Source organism: Orycteropus afer, unplaced genomic scaffold (genome assembly GCF_000298275.1).
Source record: "Orycteropus afer afer isolate SDZICR_OR568_19922 unplaced genomic scaffold, OryAfe1.0 scaffold00091, whole genome shotgun sequence".
Taxonomy (NCBI): domain Eukaryota; kingdom Metazoa; phylum Chordata; class Mammalia; order Tubulidentata; family Orycteropodidae; genus Orycteropus; species Orycteropus afer.
The window spans coordinates 7,969,447-7,981,454 of record NW_006921678.1 but is presented as its reverse complement, the minus strand read 5'-3'; positions in this window follow the sequence as shown (position 1 = coordinate 7,981,454).

The window sequence follows — 12,008 nt, the reverse complement described above, 5'->3', positions numbered from 1 at the left end:
CCTCATAGTGACACCTTCTTGGGTTTCCAAGGCGGTATCACTATAGTAGTAGATTACCCAATTTTCCTTCTAAGAAGGGGCTAGTGGTTTTAATTGCCAGCTTCCTGGTTAGTAGTCAAATGCCTTAAACACCACACCACCAGAGCTCATACTCTTTCATTGAAAGTGATGTATTAAAATCTCCTATTATGACTGTGTCTTTTTAATGCTGTTAAGGACTGGTTTATATATTTTGGAGCTGTTTCATTGGGTCCATGGATATTTATCATGGTTAGATCTTCTTGTTCAATTGATCCTTTAATCATTATATCATGTCCTTCCTTGTCTCTTATGGTGTTTTTTTTTTTATTTTTCTTAAAGTCTATTTGATCAGAAATTAATATTTCTACTCCTCCTTTTTTAGGGTTGTCAGTTGCTTGATATATCTTTTCCAAGCTTTGATTTTTAGTCAACTTTTGTCTTTGTGTTTCTTGTAGACAGCATATTGATGGGATATGTTTTCTTATCCATTCTGCAACTCTTCATCTCTTGAGTGGTGCATTTAATCCATTGACATTGGGTGTCTTTGTGTTTCTTGTAGACAGCATATCGATGGGATATGTTTTCTTATCCATTCTGCAACTCTTCCTCTCTTGAGTGGTACATTTAATCCATTGACAGTGGGTGCTGTTTCTGGTTTCTTTGTTCCATATAATTTTGTGCTGAGCTCACTTTGTTTACAAATCATGTTATCATTTCCTTTGTTGCTATTGTTTTAGTATTTGCTAAATATTTGTGCTTGTCTTATTATTATTATTATTATTTGATATGAAGTTTTGTTTTTTTCCTTTTTTGTTACCTTGTGATTTTTAATTTTCTCCCCAAGTTTAAAACAGTCCATTCTCTCTTGCAACTCTCTTGACTTCCTTACCCTTTAAAAGTTCTGTAACTACACTATTTTTCCCCTCTTTTTGGATTTTAGTTGTCCTCATTTACCAGTTGATGTCCCTGCTTCCCTGTTTACAATCTTGTAATCTTATTTTTCTTTCAATACTTCCATAACAGGGTTGGGTTCTTGGTTATGTCATCATGTATACTATTGGTTGGTTGTTGTTTGCTATTATTGGTTCTCTGTTCTAAGGACTCTCTTTAGTATCTCTTGCAAGTTTGGTCTGGTTTTAACAAATTCCCTTAATTTCTGCTTATCTGGAAATCCAATTACACCATCATATTTTAGGGACAATTTTGCTATTTATATAAGTCTTTGTTGAATTTTTTTTTTTTTTTTTTCTCTCATGGTTTCATGGACCTCTGGTAGAATAGTGCCTAAGACACTTAACTGCTAACTGGAATGCTGGGCTTTCAAACCCACCAGCAACTCCTCAGAAGGAAGGTTGGCCAATCTACTTCCATAGTGATAATGTCTCAGAAACCCAAAGAGTCACTATGAGTTGGGTCTGATTCAGTGGCAAATAACAGCAAAAACAACATGGTTTTTATATACCATCCCATTTCCTTATCACCTACATGGTTTATGCTGAGAAATCAGAGCTTAGTCTTATTGTTTGTCTTTATAGGTAACTTTTCATTTTTCCCATGCTGCTTTCAGGATTTTTTCTTCGTCTTTGGTTTTGTGAGTTTGATTATGGCATGTCTTGGTATTTTTCTTTTGGAGTCTGTCCAGTTTGTGGTTCATTGGAATTCCTGAATGGATATATTCTCATATTTCATAATATCAGGGAAGTTCTCTTCCAACAAATCTTGGACACTTTCCTCAGAGGTTTCCTTTTTCTCTTGCTGTTCTGGAATGTTGATTACATGTAGATTATTCTTTTTGATGGTATTCTACATGATCCTTAGGTTTTATCATTTTGTTTTGATCTTTTTTCTGATTAATCCCTTTCCAAAGAAGTTTTCAGGTATATGTCTTCAATCCCCTTAATTCTGTCTTCTATTGATTTGATTATAGCCTTTTGCTCTTTCAATGTGTTATCTATTTCTGAAAATTTTGTATTAATCTTGTGGATTTCTATCAGTAGATTTTGTATCATTTCTAATTTTTCATTTATTTTTGTCATTTTGTTCTTGTATATTCTTCTGAAGTTGTCCTAGGGTTTTGTCTGTGTTCTCCTTAATTTTATCAGTGTCTCCCTTGATCTGTCTCTCAATCCACTAAAATACCTAAATATAATTGTTTTGAATAGAATTCCCTTATCAAGAATTTCCAGTGCTGCTTCTTTCTTAGGGGTGTGTCCTGGGTCTTTATCCTGGTCCCTTCTTTCTACTGATTTATCTTGCTTCTTTGTGTGGATTGTGATGGTCTGTTGTCTCTGAGACATTGTGACTTTGTTGTATTTATATTTATTTGGTGATTGTATATTGGTGTGATTAGTCCAAGACTTTTGTCAATTGATGTCTCTGCTTCCCTGTTTACAATCTTGCAATCTTATTTTTCTTTCAGTACTTCCATAACAGTGTTGGAATTAGTTGTATCTGACTAAGCAGAAAGGAGCTCTAGTGGTGTAGTGCCTAAGGCATTTGACTGCTAACCAGAAGGCTGGTGGTTCAAACATACCAGCCACTCCTCAGATGGGAGTTCAGGCAATTTACTTCCATAGTGATACTGCCTTGGAAACCCAAGGAATAGTCAGTATGAGTCAGATCCAACTCCATGGCAGCACATTGTGTTGTGTAAGCAGAGTACTGTGCTCCTTTATTCACTAGTTTGCAACACTTGTGGACTAACCACTCATCTCCTGCTTGGTGTGATAGAGAATAGACAGGTCTCTGTTAACTGTGAAGAGCTATTAAGGGTGAGTCAAGCTCTTATCGTTGTTTCTGTATCACGGACTAGTTCGTTCTGAAGGAAGATGTAGTTCTCACTCTGTAAGTGGAGCTTCAGGAGGTGCAGGTGTCATGGGGTCATTGGGGCATAGTTGCTGTCTCCCACTAAGTTAGACAAAAACAAAAATTAAAAAAACAATAAAAAAAGTAAAAGTGAGAGGACCAAAAACACACACCACATAAACACACAAGAACAATCTCCAAACAGAGAAAGAAGAAAGAGAGAAAAAAAAAGAGGAAAGGCAGTAAATGAGAGAAAATATTTAAAGAAATAATTTTAAAACCCAAAAGAATATGAATAGAAAAAGGAAAAAAAAAATACCTGCAGTATCTGGGGATGGTGGAATAAGGGAAAAGAAGCAGTGTAGGAGAATAACGAACCAAACAAAAATGGGAAAAATGTAAAAGGAAAATCAAGGAATGGGGAGAACCACAAGAAAGGAAAACAAAACAGGAACCAGGAAGAGGGAAGAGAGAAATAGCCAAAAACAAGACTTGTGCAAAAAGAAGAAAGAATAGTAATATAAAGGACAGAAAAGGGGGAAAAAATAGTCATAATAATTTTAAAACAGACAAAAACAAAAAAACTAAAAAAAAAAAAAAAAATCTGAGCAGGGTGGGGCAGGGCACCCTGGATTCATCAGAGCACACATTCTTGCTGGCCCAGAAGATGGGTGGGAGTGAAGGATGATTGCATCTTCATTCACCAAGAAGTTGTGGTGTAGAAGGGTAACAAGGGAAATGTAGCACCTTTCTAGTCCTTAGTTCCTTGAATATCCTTGTGGTTCCAGCAAATGGAGCCTATTCTTAGATCCACGGAATATGAGACAATGCTGTCACTTTAAGTATCCAAAATGGTTGAACCACTTGTAAACATTCAAAATGGCTGTGCCTCTGGACAACTGAAAGTCCAAAGCTCAGCTAGTCTCCCTCTTCGCTGCTTCCCCTTTTATTCACCAGACACCAGTGCAGGCCTTCATGCAGCCCCTGACCAACAAGGGCTGATTTTTAAGTTAATTTTAGGGTGTAGTGCCTAAAACATTTGACTGCTAACCAGAAAGCTGGTGGTTCAAACCCATCATACACTCCTTGGAATGAAGATTATGCAATATACTTCCATAGTGATACTGTCTTGGAAACCCAAGGGGATTCTGACTCGACGGCAGTGACCGTGGTTTTGTTTTAACATGACTTGGTGATATCCAAGCTGTCTGTGCCATGAGGATCTCTGACAGTCTACAGCATCATATGTCTCCTTTTTCAGTGTTTTCATGCAGTTCTTCTATTGACTGGACTTTAGTCCACTCCTATATCTTTCCTTTCAAAGGTCAGGGCTCCAGAATTATGTTCTGTATATGTCTTATTTGGTTCCTCTTTTCTTTGTTGAAGAAGGTCTGTGTAGTTTGTCTTCCTAGTCAGAACTTCCCATGGATGATGTTCTAGATGTTATCCCATAATTCCTCTGACTTTCCATCATTGGTGTTCAAAGTATCAAATCTATTCTTTGGATGCCCTCTAAATTCAGGAGGGATATATTAAAGGTCATATTTTGACTTTCATGGACTTGTTTTAATTGTCTTCATCTTTAACTTGACCTCACATATGAGCAGTTGATGGTCTGTTCCACAATCAGCTCCTGGCTTTGTTTTCGCTGAAGATATTGATTTCTCTACCACCACTTGCCACATATGTAGTCAATCTGAATCCTGTGCATTCCATCTGGGGGAGTCTATGTTTATAGCCATCATTTATGTTGTTGAAAAAACATATATTTGCAATGAATAAGTCATTGGTCTTGCAAAATTCTGTCATGCAATCTCCAGCTTCATTTCTCTCGCCAAGGACATATTTTCCAACTACCAGTGACACTTCTTTGTTTACAACTTTTTCATTCTTTTCACTAGTGATAATCAACACATCTTGATTGCATGTTTGGTCAATTTCAGGCTGAAGAAGTTTGTAGAAATCTTCAATTTCCTCATATTTAGCTTTGGTGGTTGGTGCATAGATTTGAATAACAGTCGTATTAACTGATCTTCCTTGGAGGTGTATGGATATTTTCCTATCACTGACAGCATTGTAGTTCAGGAAAGATCTTAAAACACATTGTGAAGATAAAATCCTCACCATTCTTTAATTTGTCATTCCTGGCATAATAGATCATATTGCTGTCTGATTCAAAATGGCCAAAAACAGTCCATTTCAGCTCACTAATACCTAGGATATTGATCTTTATGTGTTCCATTTGATTTTTGACAACTTCCAGTTTCCCTAGGTTCATATTTCATACATTCCATGTTCCAATTATTAGTGGATGCTTGCAGCTCTTTCTACTCATTTTGAGTCAAATCATATCAGCTGATGGAGGTCCCGAAAGCTTTACTCCATCCACATCATTAAGTTCATTTCCACTGTGAGGAGTCAGCTCTTCCCCAGTCATATTTGGAGTGCCTTTTGATCCAATTGGCCCATCAGGGCTATTAATAAAGTTTTCCAGCAATATATCAGACAGTGTTTCACTGCTATTCATAAGGTTTTCACTGGCCAATTCTTTGAGAAGTGGATGGCCTCTTCCTTCTGAGTCTGTCTTATTCTGGAATTGCTGGTGAAACTTGTCCAATATGGGTCACCCTGCTGGCATTTTGCAACACTGTTGGCATAGCCTCAGCCTCACAGCAACATGCAAGCCACCACAGGATGACAAAGTGACAGACAACTTCATGTCTCTTAGTTGTTCCTAACCGTTCTGCTCACTTCCTGGCCATACCAGGGCTCAACCTTATATAAAGCTGCTCCAGAAGCTCCAGGCTGCACAACCCTCTCTCTTATACATATGATAATTGAAATTACCATAACACAACTTTGACTGTCAGTGTAGTCGGCATAAGGAGAGTAAGCTGAAGGGTTGGTTTTAAATATTAACCCAGATTAATACGGACCATACTAGTTACTCCATAGCAATCATTTGCAGTCTCTAAGTTATAAATAGTATAGTTCTCAACACAAAGATTTAACACATTTTTTGTATAAAGAAAATAATTCTAGAAAAATCTTCTATAATGGTGTTTGGAACACAACAAATACTTTATCTATTAAGTGGTTCACAATGCATACCTATTTTAAATTTTAAAAGGCCAGTTATAAAAGTATAAGTTTTCTTGTTCCTGCAACAATAAACGTTTCAGCTGGTAATTGAAAAGTTGGCAGTTTAAACCACCCAGCAACTCCATGAGAGGAAGACCTCCTAAACTGCTTTCATAAAGATTATAAACAAGACAACCCTATGAGGTGGTTCAACTCTGTCACATGGGGTTATTATGAATCCAAATCAACTTGACAGCACCTGTAAAGAAATTAAAAGTATGTATTTATATTTGCTTACCAATAATATCCAAAACTAAAATTAATATGAATGTTTTCCCCTAATGTTATGTATTAAGAAGCTCTGGTGGCATAGTAGGTAAGGCATTTGGCTACTAACTAGAAAATCAGTGGTTCAAACCCACCAGCTGCACTGTATGAGGAAGATAAAGCAATGTATTTCTGTAAAGATTTATAGGCTTGGAAAGCCAAAAGAGGTTGCTGTCAGTAGGAATCAACTTGATGGTAGTAGTTTTGCTTAATGTTCTCTCTGACTATTCCTTTTGAATTTGTTGATCTTTAATGGATTAGAAAATCTGCATAAGAAATACACTGATAGTGTTACATCCAGTTCCTCCAAACTGCGTTAAAATTATCACACAGCACAGGAAAATATATGTTCTCAATCATAATGCAACACCATAGAATGTAGTTGCTTTTGCTTTTTTAAATGTGATGTTCAGAGAAATTTAAATTAAGTTAGATATATTTGGATTCATTCAATTATTTTATCTGAAAAATATTTAAAATAATCTTTCTAAAGGTATTTGGATACAAGTTATTCTTCTATCATATCAAGAAGTAGGAGAGTACAGAAAAAGTCTATGTCAACCCAAAACTAATATATCTTTAAGAAAATTGACTACATGAATTTGAAAATTTTGTCCTCTGTATTTCTGGAAACATTTTTGATGCTTAATCCTGTCTGTCTTTTAAAGCAAAAACTTATTACAATTTGATTGACTTCAACAATAAATATTTTATCAATCCAATTGTCAATTGACAGAAATCAAGGTATTTCAAAATTGTTATATTACTTAAGTTTCTTATATTTTAATGCCACAATATGAAGTGGTGCCAATAGCTAGCTTACTTTTCTTCCTTTTTATTCTTTCAAAATTACATTTAAAACAAACCATGAACCTGAAACTTTGGTCATAGTATGTTGTTGTAGTATGTTGTTGTTGTTATTTGCCGTCGAGTCTACTGTTGTAGTATATCAAATAAAAATTTAGTAAAAGGAAATAGTCTAATTTTTTAACAATAAATTGTATTGATTTAGAAAAAAAATAAAATAGAAATAAATTTGATGATATTCACTGCTTATTTTTGACACTGTGAATGTGTCAAATTATTTTTGAAAATTAGAATAGGTCAAAGATGAAAATATGTGAAATCAAATACACCTATATCTCTCAAGGAGATATAGAAAAATGAATTAATGATATATTTCACTGAATAAATTACTTTAACCTAATTTATTATTAAAACTGAATTCTATTCTTGTTTTTATTATTCAGCAAGATAAGAAGAAGTAAGAAGAAACTTCTAACAAGATAAAGTTGCAGGGGGTAATTAAATATGCAAAAAGTAATTATTGCCTTGAAAGTTGTTCAGGTCACATGGGACATCATCTAACACTGAGGATGAGAAAGAATATTATTCTTTCTAAAATTAGACACTACAAAAATCTCATGGATTTCAAGATTCAAATTAAACTTTAATAATCAAAGATTTGAGTTTAATTTTTTCTTATTAAATCACAGAATTTTAGATATGGAAGAACTTTTAAAGTTTGTCTGGTCAAACTCATTTCTTTTACTGGTGAAAACTGAGACCTGGAGAAGTAAAGTGATTTGCAAAATGCCACTTAAACAGCAAGCAGAGCAGACACTAAAATTTCATCTATTAAGTACAAAATGCACAAAGATTCTATACCTAATTCACATATTAATCTTGCTTGGATTTTTTCTGATTCCAGAATTCATTAACCAGAGGGTCAATAAAAATTCAATGTAAATTCACAAGATAATATTGGTTAACTAATGAAGATAATTCAGAAACACATCATTAAAATAGTTTAATTTGTATGAAATATTGAATGTCATAAAAGGAAAATAGGAATTCTACTTCTAGCAAAAGAACACCAACCATTTGTAGAATAAAATTCTCAATCAAAGACAAAAGTCATATTTAAAAAAATAAAGAAACAAATAAACAAACAATCTAGTAAGAAGTGAGAGACTTAAGTGCAGTGTTCATTTCAGAACCTAATATAACATATAGGAGCTCTGGTGGCATAGTGCCTAAGCAGAAAGCTAGCAGTTCAAACCCACCAGCCATTCCTTGGAAGGAAGGTTGGGCAATCTACTTTCACAGTGATACTGCCTTGGAAACTGAAGGAGGGGTTGCTAAGAGTTGGATCAGAATTGATGGCAGTGAGTTTGGTTTTGGTTTAATATACCAGATGAGAAGGAAGAGTATCACCCAACATTTCATGTCACTCTTAGCATCACTGACGTCCAAAAGAGTAGCTGAAAAGCTCAGCAGACAGCAGAACGTAGCTACTCAAAGACTATCGAGCTGACATTCTGATATTCTTTAGGGGCAACATAAACTGTGATATTTAGGATCCTCTTATGTTTTCTGGGTGACAAAAGCAGTCTGTAGTTGACTACTAATGTAAACATAAGTTGTTTAAACTCACCTTGAGACACCATGAAGGAAGGCATAAATATCGGTAAAGCCTGTAGCCAGGATAACCCTATGTACCAGTTCTACTTTGTAAAACGTGTGTATCCATGAGTTAAAATTGACATGACAGCAATGTATATTTTTTTGTTTTTGTTTTATTATAGAAGAGGAACACTGGTAAGCAGCCAGGATTTCACATATAACCTCTGAAGTGTTATACTCTAATTGTAAGGATGAACTAAAATTACACCACTCTTCTCACAGATTGAAAGGTAGTGTCAAATAGCTCAACCTGTAGTTAAATGAAGGGGATATGTTTCTATTCTACCTATCTGGCTAGAGAAAAAGTAAATTTGTTCTACAGAAAGATAACATTTACTAGACCCTAAAATTATGTCTTCAGTTTTCCATATAAATGTTAGCAACTCAAATAAATACCACCCAGGAAAAGAAAAAAAAAAAAAAAAGTATGTGTGCATGACTGACAGAACAGGTAATAGAAATGGATCCACAAGAGACTCAGAAGAGTTATTATGTATACAGATGGTGAAATAACTGATTTAATCCTTGAAGAAATTAAAGGATAAATTGGTTAATTTTATCAGACAATAGAAAAAAACATTAAATAATAATAATAAAACTTAAAATAATAAAAAATAACTAAGCAGTAGATATTTCTCATGGTAAAATACATCAAGTATAAAAAAAATTAAAAAAAAAACATTTTTTAAATCAATTGTGATTCATGGTAACCCTGCATGTTGCAGAATCCAATTGCTGCCTCAAGTTTTCAGGACTGTGATCTTTTAAAAACAGGTCACCAGGTCTTTCTTTTCAGATGCCTCTGGTTAGGTTTGAACCACTAAAGTGTTGGTTAGCATTCAAACATTTAATTATTTGTGTCACCCAAGGACTTCTAAAGAAAATACTAATTACCAGGAAAATCAAATAATATAATCAGATTTACACATTGTGAAAAAAGGGAGAATTACTGAAAAGTATTTAAGTGGCATATAAGATTAAATGAAAATATCTACCTTATGTTGAATCACAAGGGAGATCTGGTAGTGGAGTGGTTAAAACATCTAGCTGCTAACCAAAAGGTCAGTGGTTCAAACCTACCAGCAGATACACTGGAGAACCATGAGACAGTCTGCTTCCATAAAGATTTATAGCCTTGGAAACTTTATGGGGCAACGCTACTGTGTCCTGTAGGGTGGCTATGCATCTAAATTGATTTGATGGCAGTGGGCTTGGTAAATTTTGGCAAAATCAGATTCCCAGAAGGAAAGGAGAAAGAAAATAAAGTAGAATTGAAAACATAATAGTTAATATATTGCTAAAACTAATAACAGATAAAACAAAGTATTGCAATTGCAAGTAGGATTCAAAAGAAACAATATCTCGACAACTAAAAGTTTTTGTTGTTAAGTACAATGAGTCAATTCTGAAACATAGTAATACCATAGATAATCTACTAAAAACTGAATTTAAAGTTAAGAAAAAAAAATAGAAGAGTCAAAAAAAATTAAAAGATATGACTTCAAACAAGAAACAATATGGTTACACTGACTACTCAACAGAATTAATAGAAGCCAGAACAAAATGATATTAAATATTTAAAAACATAAAATAGATCAAATAATGATGGCAAGATGAGACTGAATAAAACAGTGAACAAGGAGTGGTAAACTGCCAGTAGGCACAGCATAGCATTTTTGAATTATTGTGAGAAGTGGTCCCATTACAGCAGGAACCAGATAATCAGTTCCACTTGCCCAGGATTGCTCCAAGACACATACCAGTGATCAGGCTATCAGATGATCAAAGAGGTATGAGTCCTCCCTTATCTTGCACAACCTCCAATTGGAACCCAGAAACCTTACCCGGCCATACCCACCATACCTGCTACACCATCAGCAAGGCAAATGTCACCACTCCTTCTAGCACCACTGGATCAATGACAGAGAGTGGCCAACACATTCCCCATCTGCCCCCAGCTTTTCTGCATGATCAGCCATCAGAAACTTGCTACAGAATCCATCTGGAGACAGTTGGTGAGAGCCTTAGTACTGCCAAATGAGCAACCAGAGTAACACACTCACCCTTTTGCTCAGATATATTAAAATAAAACAAAACAAAAACCAGGGTGAAGCAAGCCAACATACAATCAACAAATTAATACAATTGATACAACACTACAATGTCTCAGAGAAAACAGACAACTTCAAATCACACACACACACACACACACACAAATAAAACAGGACAAGATGGCTCAAACAAGTGACCAAAATACCAAATAAAAAAAAACAAACCCACTGCCATCTAGTCAATTCCAAGTCATAGCAACCCTTATTGGGTTTCCAAGGCCATAAATCTTTATGAAAGTAGATTGTCTCATCTTCCTCCTGTGAAACAGCTGGTAGATTTGAACCATCAACCTTCTCATTTGCAGCCAAATGTCTTACCCACTACACCACCAGATTTAAAAAATACAGGACCAGAAAATCTTCCAGAGTAAGAAATGCACTGAAACTCACAGATAAGGAATTTATACATATATATATATATATATATATATGTACCTCAATGAACTGAGAGAGAGTTCAAGGAAAAAAAAAAGAAAAATACAGACAAATTCTAAAAGAATTTTCTAAAAGAAAATCTAAGAAAAAAATAACAAAATAAATGGAAAATTAGAAACTATACAAAAACAGTAAATAGAAATCCAGAAAATTAATACTAAAATTTCAGAAATCAATAATGCATTGCACAGACCAAAAGGAAAATTGAATCAATGGAATTAGTGAGACTGAGGACAAATCTCTTAATACTAATCTGTTAGAGAAACAGTTAGGGAAAAAAAAATAAAGAAAAAAGCTTAGGAATTATTTGGAACACCATTAAGCAGAATAACTTACATGTGATTGACATTCCAGAACAAGAAAAGACAAAAAACTACACCAAAAAAATTGTCAAATGCTTATTGGAAGAAAATGTCCCTAATATTGTGAAAGATAAGAAAATATTCATTCAAGAAGCTCAATGAACTTCTAATAGGATAGACTTCAAAAGAAAATCACCAAGACATATCATAATTACACTTTCTAAAGCCAAAGACAAAGAAGGAATCCTGAAAGTAGCTTGGTAAAAATGAAAAGTTACCTACAAAAGAAAACAAGACTAAATTCTGATTACTTGGCAGCAACCATGCAGACAAGAAGGCAATGTGATGACATGAATAAAACCTTGAAAAAAAAAAAAAATTGTCATCCAAGAATTATACATCCTGCAAATTTGTGCCTCAAATATGATGGTGAAATTAGGACAGAAATTAAGGGAAATTT